This window comes from Bombyx mori, chromosome 27 (genome assembly GCF_030269925.1).
Source record: "Bombyx mori chromosome 27, ASM3026992v2".
Classification (NCBI taxonomy): Eukaryota; Metazoa; Arthropoda; class Insecta; order Lepidoptera; family Bombycidae; genus Bombyx; species Bombyx mori.
The window spans coordinates 10336472-10351138 of NC_085133.1; the positions used below are offsets into that span (position 1 = coordinate 10336472).

A 14667-nucleotide genomic window follows, 5' to 3' on the forward strand; every position below is an offset into this window, starting at 1 on the left:
CCTTAACTTTAACAAGGTATAAGTTTAGGAGCATCCGCTACAAGATATCGCTATTTTCCATACAAAAAAAAATTGTCTGATAGTATCGCAGTTACAGAACCCTGCTGTCGTCGTTTCGTGCTGCGCAATCTCTTTGCACAATTGTTTATTTTGCGACATATACGAGTAACACTACATAGTATAAAACAAAGTCGTTTTCTCTGTCCCTATATCCCTATGTATGCTTAAACCTTTCAAACTACGCAACGGATTTTGATGCGGTTTTTTTTAATAGATAGAGTGATTGAAGAGGAAGGTTTATATGTATAATAACATCCATTAAATAGTGAAGAAATCAATAATAAATTACAGTTTCCGAAGCGAAGCGAGGGCGGGGCGCTAGTACATATATTATATAGTACAACTAACATGATATATTCGTGTTACTCGACACACACAAATAAAAATTTCATGAGTGAAAAAAATGGAGAAACCCAGAGATAAATTTGTTAGCATTAAGATTAATATAATTATGAATAATTACTATTATATACCGGATTATTATATTATTATGATGCATTTTGAAAGTTGTTGTCGAATTGTATTTACAATCGGTCACGTGCACACCGTGTAATCACATTGTCAAATTATGTTAATAATGATTTATGAGCGCACTATCTGAGATCGGTAATCAAGAGCCGTGATTAATCAACTAGCATGAGCACACGGCTTCGGTCGCTGACACTGCAACGGCTGTCCTACGCATCGAGCTTTCGGCATTGTACCTCATCAAATCCACTAAAGGCACTCGATAAGTCTGAGTGAATGCTTGGAGAACGATGGGACCTGAGCTAGTTCAAAGGATTTTAGTGAGCTTTACGTCGGATCTTCTAAATCGGTCCCGATTCTGCAAAGCTTTGCTCTTGTTGTGAGTCTCAGAATAATCTTTTTTTTCTTTTTTTTATTTTTTTCTTAGATGAGTGGACGAGCTCACAGACCACCTGATGTTAAGTGGTTACTGGAGCCCATAGACATCTACAGCGTAAATGCGCCACCCACCTTGAGATATAAGTTGTAAGGTCTCAAGTATAGTTACAACGGCTGCCCCACCCTTCAAACTGAAACGCATTACTGCTTCACGGCAGAAATAGACAGGATGGTGGTACCTACCCGTGCGGACTCACAAGAGGTCCTACCACCAGTAATTACGCAAATTATAATTTTGCGGGTTTGATTTTTATTACACGATGTTATTCCTTCACCGTGGAAGTCAATCGTGAACAATTGTTGAGTACGTATTTCATTAGAAAAATTGGTAACCCGCCTGAGATTCGAACATCGGTGCATCGCCACAACACGTATGCACCAGACGTCTTATCCATTAGGCCACGACGACTACATTAGGCCACGAAGACTACTCAGTCTCTCAGGTTGAGCCCGTAAGCTCACCTACCGGTCCGCGATCAGTTGGCATAGCCCGAGTCATTAAGGAGAAGTCGCCATGAAGTTTGTTTGGAACAGCGCCCCTAGCGGCAAACGTAGGCAAACGTTCCAACTGCATACAAAGGACAATGCCCAAAAGTGGGCCAACTTTATGTCTAAACTATTTGTACTTGAAAAACTATGCCTTATTTTTTCACGTTGTTTAGTTTATGTATCAACATTTCTTTCACCCTGGCATTGTTTTACATAAAAATAAATTACTTATTTGATAACATCCCAAAACTGAGTGCTATAGTTTTTAAATTCGCCAATAGGCAAAGGGCTTAGCCCATAAAGCCTTATAGTAAACCTTTAAGCTGCCAAACGAAAGAGTTGTCTGTGACTTGACCAACAAATTGAAAAAAAATAGCTAATGGTTGTAATTCAGACTTTTTAGTTTATTTTTGTTCAATTCAATATTTATATATTGTAATAATAATTATTACCTAAAACCATGAATTATTTAATATTTTTAGATATTATTGATTCCATTAGTAAAAATCTCAATGGCCTACATACTATTACTCTATTCTTATTATATATGATCAGAGAGTTTTGGCAGCAACCCGAGTGAAGCATCACTTGAAGTTTTATTTTAATGTTTTTTTAATAGTTTATTGTGATGTATAATATATAAATTGAGTGTTGTTTTGTGTATTAAACGTCAATAACCGTTGTTCACGATTATTGAGGCATTGGAATAAAACTGGCTAACATAGCAGTGACTGTTTTTTTTTTTCAAGATTCATCAAGGTCTGCGGAAATTCACGCTCACTCAATGTGCTATTCATCGGGTTAACGTCAAAAACTCTCAAAGAGCAATAAAAAGAGATACACCAGCTTTTTATGGAAAAAAAAAATATAACTACGACAGACTAGGCTGTATAGACTACGCTCTTTGCCTGCTTATTGGCGAATTTAAAAACAACAACAACAATATCGTTGCCGGCTTCCGGATTTTCGTTTCATTTTATTATTACTATGAGGATATAATAATAATAAAATGTACGTAAGGGCTTATTTCTAGCAACATTAACCACAATTAATTTATTTAATACTGTAAATAATGATGAGAGCTATTATTGATTTCGGAGAAAACAATTAACAACTTAATTTTAACTGCAGAAAAAAGCAGATTTCTCTTAAACCTGGGTGAGAATATAAAAATCGTTTTCTGAATATGAAACGATATTTCTTTGTCTATCAAATTAAGTTAAAACCATCATGACCCGACAACTTTTTTTAGGGGCCCCTAAGAAAATGGGCATTGTCCTTTTAGTAGTTAAAAAAAAAAAAGTGAGCCGTCACGGGACGCCTGGCTGATGTGAAACATCGACATTATTTTGTAAAAGTAATATCCGGAAAAGAACAGATTGTGATAGGAACTAAATATGTCATAAGGATAAAATAAAATATTACGAAAAAATAATTTGTTTTCAAGTAAAACACAGGTTATGTGTACTGTAGTAAACAACACTGTATACACTACGGAGTATACACTATAGGTATCCGAGCTCAGTGTAGCGAGAGAGATGACTTAATGTCGGATCGAGTGGGAGAGAATCGCACAGTCAATTGCGCATGGCGACGCGTCGCCACGGCGTGCGTCGCCACGCCAGAACTCGGTTTTACGTGCGGCTATAGATGTTTCACATCAAAACTCGCACTAAGCACACTGATGCGTCGAATTGAAACAGATGTGATTAAATATGGAACGATATTCGAGTATATACGTGACATTGCATACAGACCGACATTGCATCCAATATGTTATGATGATAATAATTGTGGAGTAGCATACACGGCTATTCATGTATGACAAAGGTAACAACAATTTATCGTGCAAGGTACTAGTAAGATAACGACGTTAAATATGTACATACCTACTTGTAATTTATTTCATGTGAAATGTGTTTATCTACCTTGCTTTTCAATTGCTTTTTATTATTGCACTTGTATAGAAAAGCATTGTACCTATAGACCAGGGGCTCACAAACATTTTGTCTACTGCCCATTTTGAGAATAAATAATTTTTTAACGCCCCCATTTTTTCACTTACTTAAAAACCACTATAGCGAGAGCTCAGTCGGTGTCAAAGAGATGAAATTATTCCTAGATGAAACTACAAATCGCCTCCCAAGCCTCTACACAACGTCCCCAACTTTTTCTGGGTCTCTTACCGCCCCCCTTTAGGCCTGCAACGCCCACAAGGGGGCGTTATCGCCTACTTTGGGAAAGGCTGGTATAGACAGATGTAGAATCTATTATTTATTTTTTATTAGGGATAATCAAAACACTTTCTATTACTGAAGGCTCACTTCAAACTACGCTCAAGATATGCTTAGTTATGATCTGTCTAACCCGAAATAGGAGCACTTTTTTAGGTAGTCGATTAGCATTGGTGGCCCAACCCGTGTAATGTGCCTTCCACATTTTTTACTGGTGGTAGGACACCTTGTGAGTCCGCGCGGGTAGGTACCCTGCCTATTTCTGCTGTGAAGCAGTAATGCGTTTCGGTTTGAAGGTTGGGCAGCCGTTGTAACTATACTAAGACCTTAGAATTTGTATCTCAAGGTGGATGGCGCATTTACGTTGTAGATGGCTATGGGCTCCGGTAGTCATTAATATTAGGTGGATCGTGAGCTCGTCCATCTATCGAAGCAATAAAAACGGACGGTGCGGACTCACAAGAGGTCCTACCACCAGTAAAATCGGCCCATTTTGCGACACATATACGAGTATTATGTACATGCGTGAATAGTGCTCGGACTAAGCACCGGCTTCGATGGACTTCTACTAGTCCCTTATCTGACAATTGTGATAATATCATCTGCATATTCTTCGAAATAATTTATCGTATTATTCATTTTCTTGTATCCATATCGCATAAACCATCCAATGTGACTTTTACGCGACAGTTTCGGCGAATTTCATTATTATTTTTAGACATTAATTCAGTATTGGCATTTATTGATCCTTAGAATCGGTTTTATAGGGGTCCTTAGCAAGAAAGCTTTCAAACCGAAACGCATTACTGCTTCACGGCAGTAATAGGCAGGGTGGTGGTACCTACCCGTGCGGACTCACAAGACATCCTACCACCAGTAAGAAATGAATCGTGCATCATAGCGTCATTGTGTATGTGTTTGACGCGAGCAATCAGGTAATTTAAATAAACTTTATCTCCAATGGTGTTGTCATATCCTTCGACTAAGCTTCAGTTGCGCTATGAGCTCATTTACAGAAAATGAAATGATATTTTCGAGTTCAATACATATCACTCATGACGATCAGTTAAATATAATTCATGCAGTCACTAAGGATGTTTACAATGAGGAACAAAAAAGATAAAACTTTAACGCGAATTTTGAACCAGGCTTTATTAAAACGCTCGGGAAAAAAATTCGTATTTAAGTAAATTTCCATTGACTCGTACATATAATGTTACTGTACATATAATGTTTTTGGAACGAAGTTCCTTACAGGATGATGCGGAGGGGTACCCTAACCGGGAAAAATCGTCCGTAACGTAAGATTTTTTATTAGTAATGCACAAAGTGTACGACTTAACTTTGTGATAACGTACAAAAAGTAACATTTTTTTTTATCATTCATTGACCACGATCTCAGACCATTCGTTTGCGCAATACACTAGCTCTTAAGCAAAAAATCGTGAATGAAGTGTACCACAATAAGTTCGCACGTTACCGAATGACCGTGGGTTCTTGCGAAACCTCCATTTTTATTTTCTTTGTACCTCGTATAGAACTTATAATAAAATTAATATTTTTATAATAAGGAACTACGTTCCTATCCGGTGTCCCACGACACCACACATCATTTTTATTTATTTATTTATTGATCTAATAAAAAATTATAATTTATCTATATATTAATACGTGAAGCAAAAACTTTGTACTTCCTATCCTATCCTATATTTTATTTTTAATGAACGATTTTGTAAATTTTCAGAAAACACAAATTGATAAAATTTAATCAATTTGTCTATAGCAAATAAATGTGTAACAATTCTGAGTTTCGTTATCTATAACTAGTCAGGTCATAAGTATTGTCACACAGTAAAAACTTTTCTTTTAGAATGCTGGCCACAAAAAAGTTTATTGAATTCGAATTTCGAATTGTTCATGAAAATAAAAATGTATACTTTTAGAATTTTACTCATTTTTAAATATGGAGTGGACGCTTAAAGAAAACCGTGTTGCAGTTATTGCGTTGCATCGTTGCGGTTACGCGCCAATTCAAATTTTTAACATACTGAAAAATTTGAATATAACCAAAAGATTCGTTTATCGTACCATCAAACGATACAATGAAGACCCTAGTGTAGATGACAGGTCAAGAAGTGGTCGCCCTCGGTCTGTTAGGACTCCAGCAGTGATAAAAGCTGTGAAGGCGCGAATTCAAAGAAATCCTAAACGTAAGCAGAAACTGTTGGCCCTTCAGATGGGGTTAAGCAGAACCACGGTGAAAAGGGTGTTAAATGAAGACTTAGGGCTTCGGGCATATCGAAGAAAAACAGGACATCGTTTGAATGCTCGTCTAATGGACCTGAGACTGAAGAGATGCCGCGCTTTGTTGAAGCGGTACGCGGGAAAAAAATATCGGGAAATTCTTTTTTCGGATGAAAAATTTTTTACCGTAGAAGAGAGCTACAACAAACAAAATGATAAGGTGTACGCACACAGTAGTGAAGAAGCGAGCAACCGTATTCCGCGTGTCCAACGAGGTCATTTTCCATCCTCGCTCATGGTATGGTTGGGAGTTTCTTATTGGGGCTTAACAGAGGTACATTTGTGTGAGAAAGGTGTAAAAACGAATGCAGTTGTGTATCAAAATACAGTCCTGACGAACCTTGTGGAACCTGTTTCTCATACCATGTTCAATAACAGGCACTGGGTATTCCAACAAGATTCGGCGCCAGCTCATAGAGCGAAGAGCACACAAGACTGACTGGCGGCGCGTGAAATCGACTTCATCCGGCACGAAGACTGGCCCTCCTCCAGTCCAGATTTGAATCCGTTAGATTACAAGATATGGCAACACTTGGAGGAAAAGGCGTGCTCAAAGCCTCATCCCAATTTGGAGTCACTCAAGATATCCTTGATTAAGGCAGCCGCCGATATTGACATGGACCTCGTTCGTGCTGCGATAGACGACTGGCCGCGCAGATTGAAGGCCTGTATTCAAAATCACGGAGGTCATTTTGAATAAACTTTAGTGTCATAAGAATCTATGTTTTGTTAAGTTCATTTTGGTATATGAATGGTTACATAACGAATAAACTTGTTTCAATTATTTTACATTAAACATGTGACAGAATTTATGACCTGACTAGGTATTAATAGTAGCATATTTCACACCATTCAGCCCGGGCACTGAATGGCGCCGAGTGTTAGTCGGGTCGTCCAACAAATTGCATTCTCTAATCGTTGTATTCATGGTGGTGGTGGTTTTCTTGGGTATATACACGGTGGGGCCCCACGTCCTTCCGGCAACACTTTTAGAGGGAATTTACTCCTCAAGGCTCTTGAAGCCTCCTCCATCCGAGGATGGGCGTAAGGTTATACCGCCTTTGCTCGGTCGCCATTGCCTCGTCTGTTATCTAGCAGGGAGCACCACGGCGACCCCTGGGTCGCCGCCGCTAGTTATTCTAAAAAGAACCACTAGCGCGGGCAGGTGAGGATGACAGTTGGGTCGGATAGATGTTAAGCTCCGTTCTCCCCTTACCCTTACCCGAAGCTCTTGTATCAAGAGATAATATTACTGATGGAAGCAATAAGCTGTCCACATCCTGGAAGACATCATTACGATCGTCACATCGTATTGGCACCTGGAATGTCAGAGGCTTACTCAAACCAGGTAAACTTAGCATTGTAGAAAAAGAGATGAAGCGTCTAAATCTTAGTATACTGGGCCTGTGTGAAACACATATGCGAGGAAATGGCCACTTCACTACTGATACGGGTAACATCATGTACTTCTCTGGGTGTGCGGGTTCTAGTGAACATGGAGTGGCCATTGTAGTTCCACCCTCCTTAAATAAGTGCGTTCTTGGATATAATCCAGTCTCCGAACGGATTCTCACCATGAAGTTAAACACAAAGCCTTGTATACTCAATATTGTTCAGGTTTATGCCCCAACAAGTACCGCTACAGGATCTGAGATAGAAATTGATCTCCTATACAACAAACTCGACGACGTGTTAGATGCAATTCCAAGTCGGGAGATGATCATGATTCTTGGAGACTGGAATGCTAAAGTGGGCACCACGAAGTTTGACGAACATTTAAGAGAAGTGGTTGGTAGATATGGACTAGGCGTAAGGAACGATCGCGGCGAAAGGTTTATTGACTTCTGCATAAGCAAAAAGCTAACGATAATGAATACTTGCTTTCAACACCATGCTAGACGTCTATACACGTGGGTGTCTCCAGGAGATAGATAAAGGAATCAAATTGACTATATCTTAATAAATTCTCGCTGGAGGTCTTCAATAAGCAACGTGAAGACGTTTCCCGGAGCTGACTGTGGTTCTGACCATAATTTGCTTGTAGCAAATTTTGCTTTGCGTTTAAAATCACCAAGAGCACGTACCAAAAGAGTCCCGCAGCTGAGTCCTTCGGAGAGTATTGCATTCCGGCTGTCTCTTGAAGAGAAGTTATCCGACATAATTACTGTCCAATACCCTTCGGCAGACGCCCTTTGGACTAACCTCAAAGAGCTAGTTAATACAACCTTGGATGAAATCCGCAAACCTCAACAACCCGTGCCAAAAAAGTCTGCATGGATTTCAGACCGCACTTGGGCTCTCGCAGAACAGAGAAGGAATCTTAGGGTCAAGGGTATGCAGGACCCAGAGGTGAGAGGTGAATACAGTGATCTCTGTAAGTACATTGATGTGTGTTGCAAAGAAGATAAAAACAATTACATTAATGGAATATGTCGAGAGATAGAAAACCACTCCCACAAATACCAAACTGCAGATCTCTTCAAGAAAATCCGCCAGCTTACAAGGAAGTTTAAGCCTAAGTCCTGGGTGATTGAGAATGATGACGGGCGCCTTTTGAATCGGTTAGACGAAATTTCCGAGAGGTGGCGTTCCTATAGTCAGGATCTATACAAAAACCCATCATCTATTACTTCAAGTAATGTACCCGCCATCGATTGTGTGGATAGAGAGCCGAATATTCTTCGAGCTGAGATTGTGGCTGCTTTGCGCTCGCTGAAAAATGGGAAAGCACCTGGCCCTGACTTGATATCAGCGGAAATTCTGAAGGTGCTGGGTGATAACGGAATTACTGCTCTGCACTCCATCTGCAACAAAGTGTGGGCGGATGGTGTATGGCCTAGTGACTGGACTAGGTCGATTATTCTTCCCTTGCACAAAAAAGGCTCAACGAAGCAATGTGATAAGTACCGCACGCTTGCACTCATCTCCCACGCCAGCAAGATCTTACTTTACATACTGAACAACCGGATTCGTTACTACCTGGACCAACAGATTCCGCAAGAACAAGCCGGTTTTGTGAAGGGAAGAGGCACGCGTGAGCAAATTCTTAACGTGAGGCAGCTAATCGAGAAGGGTCGCGAATACAACGTTCCATTCATCATGTGTTTCATCGACTACAGCAAGGCTTTTGATTGTGTCAACTGGAGTTCCTTGTGGAAGGTATTGAATGTTCTTGGTGTACCCAATCATCTGATAGTGCTGGTACAGAGCCTGTATATCTACAGTCAGGGAGTTGTCAGAATCGATGAAGCTGTGTCCCAACCGTTCTGTTTTGGAAAAGGTGTCCGGCAAGGTTGCATACTGTCACCTATACTTTTTAATGCATATGGAGAGTACATCATGCGGCAGACTTGTGAAGATTGGTCGGGAGGTGTGCGCATTGGTGGAGCTCATATTACAAATCTCCGATATACCGATGACACGACCCTGCTAGCTGCAGACGAATCTGAAATGTCTCTTTTCTTCAGCAAAATGGAACGTATCAGCAACAGCCTAGGCCTATCCATAAATAGATCAAAAACGAAATTAATGGTGGTGGATCGTGCAAATGTTCTAAGATTGAATGGGGCGCTTGGATTAGAGGTTGTAGACGAATTCGTGTACCTCGGGTCCTGCATCAGCAACAAAGGCTCATGTGAAACTGACGTGCGCCGACGTATCGGAATGGCTAAAAGTGCGATGTCTCAGCTACAGAAGATCTGGAAGAATAGAGGGATAGGCCTGAAAACTAAAACCAGACTGGTGCGGACTCTTGTTTTCTCTATCTTCTTGTATGGAGCTGAGACATGGACGTTGAAAGCAGCAGACCGAATGCGCATCAATGCTTTCGAAATGTGGTGTTGGAGACGCATGCTAAGAATTCCGTGGACAGCCTTCCGGACTAACGTGTCGATATTGAAGCAACTGGGCATCAAAATCAGACTGTCTACTGTATGTCTGAAGCGGATCCTCGAATATTTTGGTCACATTGCGAGGAAAGACGGCGATAACCTGGAAAAACTTATGATCACAGGGAAAGTTGAAGGCAACAGACCTAGAGGCCGCAGCCATACTCGTTGGTCCGATCAGATCCGCACCGCTTTGGACAGTACAGTGTACAGCGCGCTGCATGACGCCGTGGACAGGGGAAAGTGGAAAAAGATCCTAAGATTGAAGCTCATGGGTGATGGTGGTCACGACCCTCAGACATGAGGAACACGACTCGAGGAGGAGGAGGTATTAATAAAGACAAACAATATATAACCTATTCTCAATTTGACCACAGACGTCAAAAACAAAAGTTTGACAAAAAATAAATAATATGCATGCGAGTGTGCGTCAAATACATAGTAGTGTGTGTTATGTTTTTTTTAATTGATTTAATGTATTTTTTAGGCATAATTTTAAAAAATATTAACATTCTGCATTCCTCCTCTATATTATCTATAAGTGTGGGAAATGTCATACTCCTCCGTCCGCGCAATTTTCGTAAAAAGAGATACAAAGTTTTTCCTTCACAATGACATATTAATATATAGATAAGGTTCGATTACAACATTTATTTTGACGTAATGAACGATCTCTGATCGAGCGAGAGGTAACCACCTCAGACGCACAGAATGACGACAAACGCCTAGTTCAAGCACAACTTTAAGAAAAAAAAAATTTTTATTGCTTAGATGGATGCACGAGCTCACAGCCCACCTGGTGTTAAGTGGTTACTGGAGCCCATAGAAATCTACAACGTAAATGCCGCCACCTATCTTGATATATAAGTTCTAAGGTCTCAGTATAGTTACAACGGCTGCCTCACCCTTCAAACCGAAACGCATTACTGCTTCACGGCAGAAATAGGCGGGGTGGTGGTACCTACCCGTTCGTACTCACAAGAGGTCCTACCACCAGTATATCATATACCAAATACTAACACCGCTTAAAAATAATTTCCTCCTGAGCAAGCGATGTTTTATATGGAGCAGATCAAGGATTCTACACCAAACAACATTTTAACTTAGACGTATTATATCCACTTTCCTCAGAAATGACTCTCTTTAGGTGTCCAACGATGGAGACACGTGCTCTGGTTTGAAGGAAAGGACCACCGTTATTTAATCCAATTGAAACTCCGATCTGTGTGCTAAGTGCGAATTTTTTAACGTTCTCATCATAACATATTGGATGCAATGTCGGTCTGTGTGTCACGTATATAATATATTCGAAAATCATTGGATATTTAATCACATCTGTTTCAATTCGACGCATCAGTGTGTTTAGTGCGAGTTTTTTAACGTTCTCGATCGCGTAAAAGTTAACTAAAATTTGTATGCAGTTGGAACAGCGCCCCTAGCGGCAAACGTAGGCAAAGGTTCCAACTCCATACAAATTTGAGTTAACTTTTACGTTATCGAGGACGTTAAAAAACTTGCACTAAGAACACAGATGTCTCAACGCGTCGGCAGCATTCGCATCGTGATGTCTGTGGACTCCTTTAGGCACTTAAAATTAAGTGGACGATGAAATAATTACTCCGTTTACGTAACAAATTTTTATGATTCATATTAAATCATCTTTTTTATCAAGTCTTTTATTCAGTAATTATCAAGCTAATTATCGCCAAAATTTTGTAGGGGGGGCTTAGCTTAATACCGTATCATTTTATTGTTCAAAAACAAAGCTTCAGCTTGCTACTGATAAATGCTCACATAATCTCTCTTAATACGTTTATCTGATATACATATTATTGTTGCCCTATTGGTGTACAGATTAACCATTTTGGTTTTTTTTTTAATTGTCTCAACAGTTAAAATTCACTTTTACAGTCGCATGATAATTACGTTAAAATATTAAAGCCGTGTAGGACTTTTCCAGATTACGTTTATACTTTATCAAAAGTGAGTTAGCCTCAAAGCATTGTGTCGACCAAATTTGATTGTCGAAATTAGGAAAGCTTATTCTGACCTTGAAGTGGTCGTGGCCTAACAGATAAGATGTCCGCTATACGGGTATGTCATTATGCCAGTGTTCAAATCCCACCAGCAGGTAACATTTTGCGGGGCCGGTCTTGAGTGGTTGACGCCGTGCACCTTCTCGCGCGCATTTCTCAAGGCGTAGTCTCCTGACGGGAATTTGAAGAAAAGGAGGACCTTGGTTTTCCTCTTTTCCTCTGGAGGCACCGGGGTCCGAGATAACCCGGTCTGCTATCCCCCTCGACCGGGTGTCCGTAAAGGGAATCCCCAGCATTAAAAAAAAGGTACCATTTTAAAATTTAATACGTATATTCCATACGTCGTTTGTACACGAATGACGTCCGCGATGAAGGGATCATATTATATTCTGTAATAAAAAATAATCCCGGAAATACTTAAATTTGTCTCACAATTGTGACATAAAACTCGAGTGTTAAGATTAGTAACAGCCACGTGGAGACATCTGTTGGCTCTGATAACGACTTAGCACCAGATAGGCCGTGGTATCGTTCACCAATCTACACAATTAAAAAAAAAAATTGTACTAGAGTATAATTTATAACCATGCATTAGCAAGCGAGCTCCGTCGAGGCAGATTGACCAGTAACTCCTACTAAATATGGGAGGAAATCCTGTGCTTACTATTTATCAGTAGGTTTAGTTATGTTAAGCAATTTGAAATAAAATGTTAACCATTTAAAATGTAAGTCTAAGATTACTATTTTTACATTCCCGATCCTGCGGACAGAATGGAAAGCAGTCGACGTCGCCCCAAACACGTCATTTCGGATCCTCCCGATCCACTAACGGTGCTTTTAGGTACCTCAAGCACCGGCCATCGTTGCCGTCGAACCCGTCGCTTGCGACGAAGGGCTCGACGAGTAAAATAACCATCAGACACAGCCCACTGAGTTTCTCGCCGGATCTTCTCAGTGGGTCGCGTTTCCGATCCGGTGGTAGATTCTGCGAAGCACGGCTCTTGCTAGAGTTCGTGTTAGCAACGTCATCAGGCAGCTCACCTACTAGTTAAGGCGACGCTGATATAGCCTCTCAAGGCTATCAGCTTAGGTAGGAAAAAAGAAGAAAAAAAAACTATTTTTAGAAGACTGCTGGTCTCGGTCCTTAAGGGTAGAGATTGTGCTTAGAATAATTATTCTAAGAGATTGCGATGGAAAAGAAAGTAGGCTGCTGGAACAGGCTTACCTTGAAACGGACTAAGCAGTTCTACTTGTAACTTAATTGAGTAAATTCTTAAATTACTAATTACGCAGTTATTCAAACTGTGGCCTTATTGTTTTGTGTCTATACAAAACCTAATCGCAAGCTTGAAATTAATTCCTAATTTTAGTACACATTTTATTGTTTTTGTCGTTATTGTATTTATTGTCAAGGCTCTTAATAAAATTTGTATTAGTTAACGTTGTTATTAATTTTTAATAACATCTATCTTCTATCTCTGTCTAATATAACTAATATATAAATACCTATCGATATTTTTTATATGAATACATATTGAAAGTTAGCGATGCAGGGGAAAGGGTGTATATTTGTTAATAGGTATCGACGCGTGTCTAAATAGTTGTCTTAATGGACTTTTGATGATTTACAAATGAATCTTCGATCAACGTTGTCGCCTTCAGGTCGACTCTACGATGGACTAAGATAATTTAAGATCATTTAATACAACGACCAAGTGTATAATCTATGCAACGACCTACGCAGAGTACATACTGTACCTATTTATATTTATTTGACCAACGGAACAGTGATCGAGCGTTTTTAAACTAAATTAAACCAAGTTGTGCTCACCAGAGCTCACAATTGGAAGCGCGTGTATTTTTGGAGATTTTATGGAAGCACGTAATTGGTTTTATAGTATCAACAAAAAAGATAGAATCATATCATATTCCATAGATAATGCTTTGTGTTATCATTGATTGAATTAGATATGTTTCGGCTTGGATTTTCAAAGTAATCTTATTGTAATTTCTATCTTTTGTGTATCAGATAATCGCCTAGTCAACTGTCCAACAATATCAATGATTGATCTGAGAAGCTACCGTCCACCTGATATTTATCTACAAACATGCCACGTGACAAAAATTCTATGAAAACCTTTCTAATGCAAGCACTATCTGTTCACTACAATTCTACCTGTTATAAACTGTTTGTCGACTCACCAATCACATAGTTGTTTAAAAAAATATTGTCCGCTTTCTATGAAGTGTGACGTAAAATAATTTTAACAGAGGTTATGTTTCGAAGATTTTCGAAAACAGCTGAGTCCAAGACAGCTTGAGCTCTCACACAAAAAAACGATTAGGTAATCGCGGTTCGCGTGATTCTGGTTTATTGATGTCAAAGGTTACAATCAATTATTTTAGCGCATTAAACTCACATTTGTTTTGTTAATCACTTTTTTATTGCACACTTTACTACTGGATGAAGTTTTTTGCCGTTTTTATATCTTAATTTCGATTGCAGCGTTTGTTTTGTAATATTGTGAAAAAGACGCCATGTTTGGTCTGCAATGGCCGTGGCACGACATTTTTTCGCGCGCATGCGTCAACAAGGGTGAATATTATGAGATTATTGGCGGAAATCTCGTAATAGGAAAACTGGGTCTTTAATTTAATTACTTAGATGAAGCAATGCATTCTAAATAAAGATTTTTTTAATCTGGCTAATAAAGTGTTGTTCATTAATATTATGCTCGCAGCGACATTCAT

At 39.5% G+C, this 14667-nt stretch overlaps 1 protein-coding gene across 1 annotated transcript in view; it reads right to left on the bottom strand.

Annotated features, from left to right (window-relative positions):
* The window catches only part of LOC101746660 (solute carrier family 41 member 1), a 146530-nt gene extending 132051 nt beyond the window's left edge, over positions 1–14479 (bottom strand). Inside the window, exon 1 of the mRNA XM_038020800.2 lies at positions 14119–14479. The gene's annotated coding sequence lies outside the window, so the exon portion shown is untranslated. The remainder of the gene's footprint in view (positions 1–14118) is intronic.
* Positions 14480–14667: the final 188 nt, after the last annotated feature.